Here is a 15,196-nt window from a genome sequence, read left to right as displayed (position 1 = left end):
GACACCTTTTCATGCTTTTCATTTTTTCCACACCTTTTGATGCTCCTCATACTTTTGACAGCTTTTCATGCTCTTTTCAGACCTTTTCGTGCTCTTTGTATTTTTCATACCATATCATGCTCCCCATATTTTTCAGACCTTTTCATGCTCCTTGTATTTTTCACAATTTTTCATGCTCTTTGTGTTTTTCACACCTTTTCAGGCTCTTCGTATTTTTCACACCTTTTCATGATCTTCGTATTTTTCACACCTCTTCATGCTCTTCTTATTTTTCAGACCTTTTCATGCTCTTGATATTTTTCTCAGCTTTTCATGCTCTTCGTATATTTCACACCGTTTCCTGCTTCTCCTATTTTTGGCAGCTTTTCATGCTCCTCATATTTTTCAGACTGTTTCATGCTCATCATATTTTTGAGGCCATTTCATGTGCCTCATATTTTTCACACCTTTTAATGCTCCTCATATTTTTCACACCTTTTCATGCTCCTCGTATTTTTCAGACATTTCCATGCCCGTTCTATTTTTCAGACCTTTTCATGGTCGTCGTATATTTCACACCTTTTCATGGTCCTCGTATTTTTCACACCTTATCATGCTCCTCTTATTTTTCACACCTTTTCATGCTCCTCGTATTTTTCAGAGCTTTTCATGCTCCTCCGATTTTGCAGGCCTTTTCATGCTCCTCTATTTTTCAGACCTTTCCATGCTCCTCATATTTTTCAGACCTTTTCACGCTCCTCCTATATTTCACACCTTTTCATGCTCTTCATTTTTTTCACACCATTTAATGCTCCTCATATTTTTGACAGCTTTTGATGCTCCTCATATATTTCAGACCGTTTCATGCTCCTCATATTTTTCAGACCATTTCATGCTTTTCGTATTTTTCACACCATTTCATGTTCCTCATATTTTTCATGCAGATTCATGCTTCTCTTATTTTTCATACCTTTACATGCTATTCATATTTCGACACCTTTTCATGCTCTTCATATTTTTGACACCTTTTCATGCTCCGCATATTTTTCATACAGTTTCATGCTCCTCGTATTTTTCAGACCTTTTCATGCTCCTCGTATTTTTCAGACCTTTGCATACTCCTCATATTTATCACACCTTTTCTTGCTCTTCATATTTTTCATACCATTTCATGCTCCGCATATTTTTCATACAGATTCATGCTCCTCATATTTTTCACACCTTTACATGCTTCTCATATTTTTGACACCTTTTCATACTCTTCATATTTTTCAGACCTTTTCATGCTCCTCATATTTTTGATACCTTTTCATGCTCCTCGAATTTTTCAGACCTTTTCATGCTCCTCGTATATTTCAGACCTTTTAATGCTCCTCGTATTTTTGAGACCATTTCATGCTCCTTGTATTTTTCAGACCTTTTCATTTTCCTCGTATTTTTCAGAGTTTTCATGCTACTCGTATTTTTCACAATTTTTCATGCTCTTCGTATTTGTCACACCTTTTCAAGCTCTTCGTTTTTTTCATTCATTTTGATGCTCTTCTGGTTTTTCACACCATTTCAGGCTCTTCGTATTTTTCACACCTTTTCATGCCCATCGCATTGTTCACACCTTTTCATGCTCTTCATATTTTTCAGACCTTTCATGCTCTTGATATTTTTCTCAGCTTTTCATGCTCTTCTTGTTTTTCACAGCGTTTCATACTCCTCATATTTTTCATACAGTTTCATGCTCCTCATATTTTTCACACCTTTACATGCTCCTCATATTTTTGAGTCCTTTTCATGCTCTTCATATTTTTCAGACCTTTTCATGCTCCTCGTATTTTTAAGATCATTTCATGCTCCTCGTGTTTTTCAGACCTTTTCATGCTCCTCGTATTTTTCAGACCTTTTCATGCTCCTCGTATTTTTCACACCTTTACATGCTCCACATATATTTGACACCTTTTCATACTCTTCATATTTTTCAGACCTTTTCATGTTTCTCGTATTTTTGAGACCTTTTCTGCTCCTTGTATTTTTCAGACATTTTCATGCTCTTCATATTTTTCAGACCTTTTCATGCTCCTCGTAATTTTCAGACCTTTTCATGATTCTCGTATTTTTCACATCTTTTCATGCTCTTCATATTTTTCACAACTTTTTGTGTTCCTCCTATTTTTCACACCTTTTCATGCTCCTCCTATTTTTCAGAACTTCCCATGCTCCTCATATTTTTCAGACCTTTTCATGCTCCTCCTATTTTTCAGAGCTTTTCATGCTCCTCCTATTTTCCAGGCCTTTTCATGCTCCTCCTATTTTCCAGGCCTTTTCATGCTCCTCCTATTTTTCAGACCTTTTCATGCTTCTCCTATTTTTCAGACATTTTCATGCTCCTCCTGTTTTTCAGTCCTTTTCGTGCTCCTCGTATTTTTCACACCTTTTCATGTTCTTCATATTTTTCAGAACTTTTCATGCTCTTCGTGTTTTTCACACCTTTTCATGCTCTTCATATTTTCCACACCTTTTCATGCTCTTCATTTTTTTTCACACCATTTAATGCTCCTCATATTTTTGACAGCTTTTATGCTCTTCATATATTTCAGACCGTTTCATGCTCCTCATATTTTTCAGACCATTTCATTCTTTTCATATTTTTCACACCGTTTCAGGTTCCTCATATTTTTCATACAGTTTCATGCTCCTCTTATTTTTCACACCTTTACCTGCTACTCATATTTTGACACCTTTTCATGCTCCTCATATTTTTGTCACCTTTTCATGCTCCTCGTATTTTTCAGATCTTCTCATCCTCCTCATATTTTTCAGACCTTTTAATGTTCTCGTATTTTTCAGACCTTTTCATGCTCCTCGTGTTTCTTTGACCATTTCATACTCTTTGTATTTTTCAGACCTTTTCATGCTCCTCGTATTTTTCAGACCTTTTCATGCTCCTCGTAATTTTCAGACCTTTTCATACTCCTCGTATTTTCAGACATTTTCATGCTCCTCGTATTTTTCAGACCTTTTCATGCCTTTCGTGTTTTTCACACCTTTTCATGCACTTCATATTTTTCACACCGTTTCATGCTCCTCATAATTTTTATACAAATTCATGCTCCTCTTATTTTTCAACCTTTACATGCTACTCATTATTTCACACCGTTTCATGCTCTTCATAGTTTTGACACCTTTTCATGCTCCCCATATTTTTGACACTTTTTCATGCTCTACATATGTTTCAGACCTTTTCATGCTCGTCGTATTTTTCAGACGTCTTCATGCTCCTCGTATTTTTCAGACATTTTCATGCTCCTCGTATTTTTCACAACTTTACATGCTCTTCGTATTTGTCACACCTTTTCAAGCTCTTCGTATTTTTCACACCTTTTCATGTTCTTCGTGTTTTTCACACCTTTTCATGCTCCTCATATTTTTCACACCTTTTCATGCTCCTCATATTTTTGAGACCTTTTCATGCTCTTAATATTTTTGACACCTTTTGATACTCCTCATATTTTTGACACCTTTTCATGCTCCTCATATTTTTCACACCTTTTCATGCTCCTCGTATATTTCAGACCTTTTCATGCTTCTCGTATTTTGCAGACCTTTTCATGCTCTTCGTATTTCTCAATCCTTTTCATGCTCTTCGTGTATTTCACACCTTTTCCTGCTCTTCGAATTTTTCAGGCCGTTTCAGGCTCTTGATATTTTTCACACCTTTTCATGCTCTTCGTGTCACACCTTTCATGCTCTCCGTATAATTCCCACCATTTCATGCTCGTCATATTTTTCACACCTTTTCATGCTCTTCACTTTTTTCACACACATTTCATCCTCCACATATTTTTGACAGTTTTTCATGCCCTCATATTTTTCAGACAGTTTCCTGCTCCTCATATTTTTTCAGACCGTTTCATGCTCTTGATATTTTTCACACCATTTCATGGTCTTCATATTTTTCACAAAATTTTCATGCTCCTCATATTTTTGAATCTTGTGAAGCTCTTCATATTTTTCACACCGTTTCATGCTCCTCATATTTTTCACACCTTTTCATGCCCTCATATTTTTGACACCTTTTAATGTTCTTCATGTTTCTCACACCTTTTCATGCCCCTCATATTTTTGACACCTTTTCATGTTCTTCATGTTTCTCACACCTTTTCATGCTCCTCATATTTTTGACACCTTTTCATGCTCTTCCTATTTTTCACACCGTTTCATGCTCCTCATATTTTTCATACAGATTCATGCTCTTCCTATTTTTCACACTTTTAAATGCTCCTCATACTTTTGACACGTTTTCATGCTCTTCCTATTTTTCACACCGTTTCATGCTCCTCATATTTTTGACACCTTTTCATGCTCTTCATATTTTTCACACCTTTTCATGCCCCTCGTGTATTTCAGACCATTTCATGCTCTTCGTATTTTTCAGATCTTTTCATCCTCCTCGTATTTTTCAGAACTTTTCATGCTCCTCGTATTTTTCAGACCCTTTCATGCTCCTCGTATTTTTCAGACCTTTTCATGCTCCTCGTATTTTTCACACCTTTTCATGCTCCTCGTATATTTCACAACTTTTCATGCTGTTTGTATTTGTCACACCTTTTCAAGCTCTTCGTTTTTTTCGGACCTTTTCATGCTCTTTGTGTTTTTCACACCTTTTCAGGCTGTTCTTATTTGTCACACATTTTCATGCTCTTCGTGTTTTTCACACCTTTTCATGCTCATCGAACGTTTCACAACTTTTCATGCTCCTCATATTTTTCAGACCGTTTCATGCTCCTCATATTTTTCACTCCTTTTCATTCTATTCATATTTTTCTCACTGTTTCATGCTCCTCATATTTTTGACAGTTTTTCATGCTCCTCATATTTTTCAGACCGTTTCATGCTCCTCATATTTTTCACGCCTTTACATGATCCTCATATTTTTCACACCTATTCATGCTGTTCATATTTTTCACACCGTTTCATGCTCCTCATATTTTTCATACTGATTCATGCTCCTCTTATTTTTCACACCTTTACATTCTATTCATATTTTTGACCCCTTTTCATCCTCTTCATATTTTTGACACCTTTTCATGCTCCTTTTATTTTTCACACCTTTTCATGCTCCTCATATTTTTCAGACCCTTTCATGCTCCTCGTATTTTTCACACCTTTTCATGATCCTCGTATTTTTCAGACCTTTTCATGCTCCTCGTATTTTTCAGACCTTTTCATGCTCCTCGTATTTTTCAGACCTTTTCATGCTCCTCAAATTTCTCACACCTTTTATTGCCCCTCATGTATTTTACACCTTTTGTAGCTCTTCATATTTTTCACACCGTCATGCTCTTCATAATTTGAAACTGTTTCATGCTCCTCATATTTTGGACACCTTTTCATTCTACTCATATTTTTCAGACCGTTTCATGCTCCTCATATATTTCAGACCATTTCATGATCCTCATATATTTCACACCTTTACATGCTCCTCATATTTTTGACACCTTTTCCTTCTCTTCATATTTTCCACAACTTTTCATGCTCCTCATATTTTTGACACCTTTTCATGCTCTAAATATTTTTCAGACCATTTCATGCTCCTCATATTTTTGACATTTTTTCATGCTCTTCATATTTTTCAGACCTTTTCATGCTCCTCATATTTTTCACACCTTTTCATGCTCCTCCTATTTTTCAGACTTTCCCTGCTCCTCGTATTTTTCCGACCTTTCCTTGCTCCTCCTATTTTTCAGACCTTTTCATTCTCGTATTTTTCAGAGTTTTTCATGCTCCTCCTATTTTCCACGCCTTTTCATGCTCCTCCTATTTTTCAGACCTTTTCATGCTCCTCCTATTTTTCAGACATTTTCATGCTCCTCCTGTTTTTCAGTACTTTTCATGCTCCTCGTATTTTTCACACCTTTTCATGCTCCTCATATTTTTCACACCTTTTCATGCTCCTCGTATATTTCAGACGTTTTCATGCTTCTCGTATTTGGCAGACCTTTTCATGCTCTTCGTATTTCTCAATCCTTTTCATGCTCTTCGTGTTTTTCACACCTTTTCCTGCTCTTCGAATTTTTCAGGCCGTTTCAGGCTCTTGATATTTTCCACACCTTGTCATGATCTTCGTGTTTTTCACACCTTTTCATGCTCTTCGTATACTTCCCACCGTTTCATGCTCGTCATATTTTTCACACCTTTTCATGCTCTGCCCTTTTTTCACACCATTTCATGCTCCACATATTTTTGACAGTTTTTCATGCCCCTCATATTTTTCAGACAGTTTCCTGCTCCTCATATTTTTCAGACCGTTTCATGCTCTTGATATTTTTCACACCATTTCATGGTCTTCATATTTTTCACAACTTTTCATGCTCCTCATATTTTTGAAATCTTGTGAAGCTCTTCATATTTTTCACACCTTTTCATGCTCCTCATATTTTTCACACCTTTTCATGCTCCTCATATATTTGACACCTTTTAATGTTCTTCATGTTTTTCAGACCTTTTCATGCTCCTCATATTTTTGACACCTTTTCATGCTCTTCACATTTTTCACAAGGTTTCATGCTCCTCATATTTTTCATACAGATTCATGCTCTTCCAATTTTTCACACCATTAAATGCTCCTCATATTTTTGACACCTTTTCATGCTCTTCATATTTTTCAGACCTTTTCATGCTCCTCATATTTTTCACACCTTTTCATGCTCCTCCTCTTTTTCAGACCTTTCCATGCTCCTCGTATTTTTCAGGCCTTTCCATGCTCCTCCTATTTTTCAGACCTTTTCATTCTCCTCGTATTTTTCAGAGCTTTTCATGCTCCTCCTATTTTCCAGGCCTTTTCATGCTCCTCCTATTTTTCAGACCTTTTCATGCTCCTCCTATTTTTCAGACATTTTCATGCTCCTCCTATTTTTCAGACCTTTTCATGCTCCTCCTATTTTTCAGACCTTTTCATGCTCCTCCTATTTTTCAGACCTTTTCATGCTCCTCCTGTTTTTCAGTCCTTTTCATGCTCCTCGTATTTTTCATACCTTTTCATGCTCTTCATATTTTCCACACCTTTTCAAGCTCTTCATTTTTTTCACACCATTTAATGCTCCTCATATTTTTCCAGCTTTTATGCTCCTGATATATTTCAGACCGTTTCATGCTCCTCATATTTTTCAGACCATTTCATTCTTTTCATATTTTTCACACCGTTTCTGGTTCCTCATATTTTTCATACAGATTCATGCTCCTCTTATTTTTCACACCTTTACCTGCTACTCATTTTTTGACACCTTTTCATGCTCCTGATATTTTTCAGACCTTTTAATGCTCTCGTATTTTTCAGACCTTTTCATGATCCTCGTGTTTCTTAGACCATTTCATACTCTTTGTATTTTTCAGACCTTTTCATGCTCCTCGTATTTTTCAGACCTTTTCATGCCCTTCGTGTTTTTCACACCTTTTCATGCTCTTCATATTTTTCACACCGTTTCATGCTCCTCATATTTTTTATACAAATTCATGCTCCTCTTATTTTTCAACCTTTACATGCTACTCATATTTTTGTCACCGTTTCATGCTCTTCATATTTTTGACACCTTTTCATGCTCCCCATATTTTTGACACTTTTTCATGCTCTACATATTTTTCAGACCTTTTCATGCTCGTCGTATTTTTCAGACGTCTTCATGCTCCTTGTATTTTTCAGACATTTTCATGCTCCTCATAATTTTCACAACTTTACATGCTCTTCGTATTTGTCACACCTTTTCAAGCTCTTCGTATTTTTCACACCTTTTCATGCTCTTCGTGTTTTTCACACCTTTTCATGCTCTTCGTATATTTCCCACCATTTCATGCTCGTCATATTTTTCACACCTTTTCATGCTCTTCACTTTTTTCACACCATTTCATGCTCCACATATTTTTGACAGTTTTTCATGCCCCTCATATTTTTCAGACAGTTTCCTTCTCCTCATATTTTTCAGACCGTTTCATGCTCTTGATATTTTTCACACCATTTCATGGTCTTCATATTTTTCACAACTTTTCATGCTCCTCATATTTTTGAAATCTTCTGAAACTCTTAATATTTTTCACACCTTTTCATGCTCCTCATATTTTTGACACCTTTTCATGCTCTTCATATTTTTCACACCGTTTCATGCTCCTCATATTTTTGACACCTTTTCATGCTCTTCCTATTTTTTACACCGTTTCATGCTCCTCATTTTCATACAGATTCATGCTCTTCCTATTTTTCATACCTTTATATGCTCCTCATATTTTTCACACCTTTTCATGCTCTTCATATTTTTCACACCTTTTCATGCCCCTCATGTATTTCAGACCATTTCATGCTCCTCGTATTTTTCAGACCCTTTCATGCTCCTCGTATTTTTCAGACCCTTTCATGCTCCTCGTATTTTTCACACCTTTTCATGCTCCTCGTATTTTTCACTACTTTTCATGCTGTTTGTATTTGTCACACCTTTTCAAGCTCTTCGTTTTATTCGGACCTTTTCATGCTCTTCGTGTTTTTCACACCTTCTCAGGCTGTTCTTTTTTTTCACACATTTTCATGCTCTCGTGTTTTTCACACCTTTTCATGCTCTCGTTTTTTTCATACCTTTTCAAACTCCTCATATTTTTCACACCTTTTCATGATATTCACATTTTTCACACCGTTTCATCCTCCTCATATTTTTCATACAGATTCATGCTCCTCATATTTTTCACACCTTTACATGTTCCTCATATTTTTGACACCTTTTCATGCTCTTCATATTTTACACACCTTTTCATTCTCCTCATATTTTTCACACCTGTTCATGCTCTACATATTTTTCAGACTTTTTCATGCGCCTCGTGTTTTTAAGACGTTTTCATGCTCCTCGTATTTTTCAGACCTTTTCATGCTCCTCGTACTTTTCACACTTTTTCATGCTATTCATATTTTTCACACCTTTTCATGCTCCTCATATTTTACAACTTTTCATGCTCCTCGTATTTTTCACAACCTTTCATGCTCTTCGTATTTTTCACACCTTTTCATGATCTTCATATTTTTCAAACCTTTTCATGCTTTTTATATTTTTCACACCTTTTCATTCTCCTCATATTTTTGACAGCTGTTCATGCTCTACATATTTTTCAGACCTTTTCATGTGCCTGGTATTTTTAAGACGTTTTCATGTTCCTCGTATTTTTCAGACCTTTTCATGCTCTTCGTATTTGTCTCACCTTTTTATGTTCTTCTTATTTTCCACACTTTTACATGCTCTGCATTTTTTTCACACCTTTTCATGCTCTTCTTATTTTTCACATTTTTTCATGCTCTTTTTATTTTTCACACCTTTTCATGCTCTTCATATTTTTCACACCTTTTCATGCTCTTCATATTTTTCAGACCTTTACATGCTTCTTATATTTTTCACAGCTTTTCATGCTCTTCGTGTTTTTCACACCTTTTCATGCTCTCGTATTTTTCAGACATTTTAATGCTCCTCGTACTTTTCACACCTTTTCATGCTCCTAGTATTTTTCACACCTTTTCATGCTCCTGGTATTTTTCACAACTTTTCATGCTCCTGGTATTTTTCACATCTTTTCATGCTCTTTGAATTTTTCATATCTTTTCATGCTCTTGATATTCCTCAGAACTTTTCATGCTCTTGATATTTTTCACACCTTTACATGCGCTTCATATTTTTCACACCGTTTCATCCTCCTCTAATTTTTCATACAGTTTCATGCTTCTCATATTTTTCACACCTTTACATGCTTCTCATATTTTCGACACCTTTTAATGCTCGTCATATTTTTTACACCTTATCATGCTCTTCATATTTTCAGACCTTTTCATGCTTTTGATAATTTTCACACCTTTTCCTGCTCTTCGTATTTTTCACACCTTTTCCTGCTCTTCGTATTTTTCACAACTTTTTATGCTCCTTATATTTTTGACACCTTTTCATGCTCTTCATATTTTTCAGACCTTTTCATGCTCCTCGTATATTTCACACCTTTTCATGCTCCTCGTATTTTTCAGACCTTTAAATGCTCCTCTTAATTTTCAGATCTTTTCATGCTCCTCTTTTTTTCACACCATTTCATGCTCCTCTTATTTTTCACACCATTTCATGCTCCTCATATTTTTTATACCCTTTCATGCTCTTCATATTTTTCACACATTTTCATGCTCCTCGTATTTTACACACCTTTTCATGCTCCTCATATACTTCACACCTTTTCACGTTCCTAGTATTTTTCACACCTTTTCATGCTCCTCGTTTTTTCAGACCATTTCATGCGCCTCGTATTTTTTGCAGCTTTTCATGTTCCTCGTATTTTTCACACCTTTTCATGCTCCTCGTATTTTTCACACCTTTTCATGCTCCTCGTATATTTCAGACCTTTTCCTGCTTCTCGCATTTTGCAGAACTTTTCATGCTCTTCGTATTTTTCAAACCCTTTCATGCTCTTCATGTTTTTCACACCGTTTCCTGCTCTTCGAATTTTTCAGGCCGTTTCACGCTCTAGATATTTTTCACAACTTTTCATGCTCTTCCTGGTTTTCACACCTTTTCATGCTCTTCGTATATTTCCCACCGGTTCATGCTCGTCATATTTTTCACACCTTTTCATGCTCTTCACTTTTTTCACACCATTTCATGCTCCACATATTTTTGACAATTTTTCATGCCCCTCATATATTTCAGACAGTTTCCTTCTCCTCATATTTTTCAGACCGTTTCATGCTCTTGATATTTTTCATACCTTTCCATGGTCTTCATATTTTTCACAACTTTTCATGCTCCTCATATTTTTGAAATCTTTTGAAGCTCTTCATATTTTTCACACCTTTTCATGCTCCTCATTTTTTTCACACCTTTTCATGCTCCTCATATTTTTGACACCTTTTCATGTTCTTCATGTTTTTCAGACCTTTTCATGCTCCTCATATTTTTGACACCTTTTCATGCTCTTCACATTTTTCACAAGGTTTCATGCTCCTCATATTTTTGACACCTTTTCATGCTCTTCCTATTTTTCACACCGTTTCATGCTCCTCATATTTTTCATACAGATTCATGCTCTTCCTATTTTTCACACCTTTAAATGCTCCTCATATTTTTGACACCTTTTTATGCTCTTCATATTTTTCACACCTTTTCATGCTCCTCGTATATTTCACACCTTTTCATGCTCCTCGTATTTTTCAGAGCTTTAAATGTTCCTCTTAATTTTCAGATTTTTTCATGCTCCTCATTTTTTCACACCATTTCATGCTCCTCATATTTTTCATACCCTTTCATGCTCTTCATATTTTTCACACCTTTTCATGCTCCTCGTATTTTACACACCTTTTCATGCTCCTCCTGTATTTCACACTATTTCATGCTCCTCAGATTTTTCATACAGTTTCATTCTCCTCATATTTTTCACACCTCTACATGCTCCTCATATTTTTGAAACCTTTTCATGCTCTTCATATATTGCAGTCCTTTTCATGCTGCTCGAATTTTTCAGACCTTTTAATGCTCCTAGTACTTTTCAGACCATTTCATGCTCCTCATATTTTTCAGACCTTATCATGCTCCTCGTATTTTTCAGACCTTTTCATGCTCCTCGTATTTTTCAGACGTTTTCATGCTCCATTTATTTATCACACATTTCATGCTCTTCGTATTTTTCACCCGTATTTGCTCCTCGTATTTTTCAGACCTTTTCATGCTGCTCGGAATTTTCACACCTTTTCATGCTCCTCGAGTTTTCAGACCATTTCATGCTCCTCATATTTTTCACACTTTTTCATGCTCCTCATATTTTTCACACCTTTTCATGCTCCTCGTATATTTCAGACCTTTTCATGCTTCTCGTATTTGGCAGACCTTTTCATGCTCTTCATATTTCTCAATCCTTTTCATGCTCTTCGTGTTTTTCACACCTTTTCCTGCTCTTCGAATTTTTCAGGCCGTTTCAGGCTCTTGATATTTTTCACACCTTTTCATGCTCTTCGTGTTTTTCACACCTTTTCATGCTCTTCGTATATTTCCCACCATTTCATGCTCGTCATATTTTTCACACCTTTTCATGCTCTTCACTTTTTTCACACCATTTCATGCTCCACATATTTTTGACAGTTTTTCATGCCCCTCATATTTTTCAGACAGTTTCCTGCTCCTCATATTTTTCAGAACGTTTCATGCTCTTGATATTGTTCACACCATTTCATGGTCTTCATATTGTTCACAACTTTTCATGCTCCTCATATTTTTGACACCTTTTCATGCTCTTCATGTTTTTCAGACCTTTTCATGCTCCTCATATTTTTCACACCTTTACATGCTCCTCATATTTTTCCCACCTTTTCATGCTTTTCTTATTTTGCACACCTTTTCATTCTCCTCATATTTTTGACAGCTGTTCATGCTCTACATATTTTTCAGACCTTTTCATGTGCCTGGTATTTTTAAGACGTTTTCATGCTCCTCGTATTTTTCAGACCTTTTCATGCTCTTCGTATTTGTCTCACCTTTTTATGCTCTTCTTATTTTCCACACTTTTACATGCTCTGCATTTTTTTCACCCCTTTTCATGCTCTTCTTATTTTTCACATTTTTTCATGCTCTTCATATTTTTCACACCTTTCATGCTCTTCATATTTTTCAGACCTTTACATGCTTCTTATATTTTTCACAGCTTTTCATGCTCTTCGTGTTTTCACACCTTTTCATGCTCTCGTATTTTTCAGACATTTTAATGCTCCTCGTACTTTTCACACCTTTTCATGCTCCTAGTATTTTTCACACCTTTTCATGCTCCTGGTATTTTTCACAACTTTTCATGCTCTTCTTATTTTTCACATCTTTTCATGCTCTTTGAATTTTTCATATCTTTTCATGCTCTTGATATTCCTCAGAACTTTTCATGCTCTTGATATTTTTCACACCTTTACATGCGCTTCATATTTTTCACACCGTTTCATCCTCCTCTAATTTTTCATACAGTTTCATGCTCCTCATATTTTTCACACCTTTACATGCTTCTCATATTTTCGACACCTTTTAATGCTCCTCATATTTTTGACACCTTATCATGCTGTTCATATTTTTCAGACCTTTTCATGCTTTTGATAATTTTCACACCTTTTCCTGCTCTTCGTATTTTTCACACCTTTTTATGCTCCTTATATTTTTGACACCTTTTCATGCTCTTCATATTTTTCAGACCTTTTCATGCTCCTCGTATATTTCACACCTTTTCATGCTCCTCGTATTTTTCAGAACTTTTCATGCTCCTCGTATTTTTCAGACCTTTAAATGCTCCTCTTAATTTTCAGATCTTTTCATGCTCCTCTTTTTTTCACACCATTTCATGCTCCTCTTATTTTTCACACCATTTCATGCTCCTCATATTTTTTATACCCTTTCATGCTCTTCATATTTTTCACACATTTTCATGCTCCTCGTATTTTACACACCTTTTCATGCTCCTCATATACTTCACACCTTTTCACGTTCCTAGTATTTTTCACACCTTTTCATGCTCCTCGTTTTTTTAGACCATTTCATGCGCCTCGTATTTTTCGCAGCTTTTCATGTTCCTCGTATTTTTCACATCTTTTCATGCTCCTCGTATTTTTCACACCTTTTCATGCTCCTCGTATATTTCAGACCTTTTCCTGCTTCTCGCATTTTGCAGAACTTTTCATGCTCTTCGTATTTTTCAACCCCTTTCATGCTCTTCATGTTTTTCACACCGTTTCCTGCTCTTCGAATTTTTCAGGCCGTTTCACGCTCTAGATATTTTTCACAACTTTTCATGCTCTTCCTGGTTTTCACACCTTTTCATGCTCTTCGTATATTTCCCACCGGTTCATGCTCGTCATATTTTTCACACCTTTTCATGCTCTTCACTTTTTTCACACCATTTCATGCTCCACATATTTTTGACAATTTTTCATGCCCCTCATATATTTCAGACAGTTTCCTTCTCCTCATATTTTTCAGTCCGTTTCATGCTCTTGATATTTTTCATACCTTTCCATGGTCTTCATATTTTTCACAACTTTTCATGCTCCTCATATTTTTGAAATCTTTTGAAGCTCTTCATTTTTTTCACACCTTTTCATGCTCCTCATATTTTTGACACCTTTTAATGTTCTTCATGTTTTTCAGACCTTTTCATGCTCCTCATATTTTTGACACCTTTTCATGCTCTTCACATTTTTCACAAGGTTTCATGCTCCTCATATTTTAGACACCTTTTCATGCTCTTCCTATTTTTCACACCGTTTCATGTTCCTCATATTTTTCATACCGATTCATGCTCTTCCTATTTTTCACACCTTAAAATGCTCCTCATATTTTTGACACCTTTTCATGCTCTTCATATTTTTCAGACCTTTTCATGCTCCTCGTATATTTCACACCTTTTCATGCTCCTCGTATTTTTCAGAGCTTTAAATGTTCCTCTTAATTTTCAGATTTTTTCATGCTCCTCATTTTTTCACACCATTTCATGCTCCTCATATTTTTCATACCCTTTCATGCTCTTCATATTTTTCACACATTTTCATGCTCCTCGTATTTTACACACCTTTTCATGCTCCTCCTATATTTCACACTATTTCATGCTCCTCAGATTTTTCATACAGTTTCATTCTCCTCATATTTTTCACACCTCTTCATGCTCCTCATATTTTTGAAACCTTTTCATGCTCTTCATATATTGCAGTCCTTTTCATGCTGCTCGAATTTTTCAGACCTTTTAATGTTCCTAGTACTTTTCAGACCATTTCATGCTCCTCATATTTTTCAGACCTTGTCATGCTCCTCGTATTTTTCAGACCTTTTCATGCTCCTCGTATTTTTCAGACGTTTTCATGCTCCATTTATTTATCACACGTTTCATGCTCTTCGTATTTTTCACCCTTTTTTGCTCCTCGTATTTTTCAGACCTTTTCATGCTGCTCGGAATTTTCACACCTTTTCATGCTCCTCGAGTTTTCAGACCATTTCACGCTCCTCGTATTTTTCACACCTTTTCATGCTCCTCGTGTTTTTCACACTTTTTCATGATCCTCATATTTTTCACACCTTTTCATGCTCCTCATATATTTCAGACCTTTTCATGCTTCTCGTATTTGGCAGACCTTTTCATGCTCTTCGTATTTCTCAATCCTTTTCATGCTCTTCGTGTTTTTCACCCCTTTCCTGCTCTTCGAATT

Source organism: Cervus canadensis, chromosome 14 (assembly GCF_019320065.1).
Source record: "Cervus canadensis isolate Bull #8, Minnesota chromosome 14, ASM1932006v1, whole genome shotgun sequence".
Lineage (NCBI taxonomy): Eukaryota > Metazoa > Chordata > Mammalia > Artiodactyla > Cervidae > Cervus > Cervus canadensis.
This window is presented reverse-complemented; position numbering follows the sequence as displayed.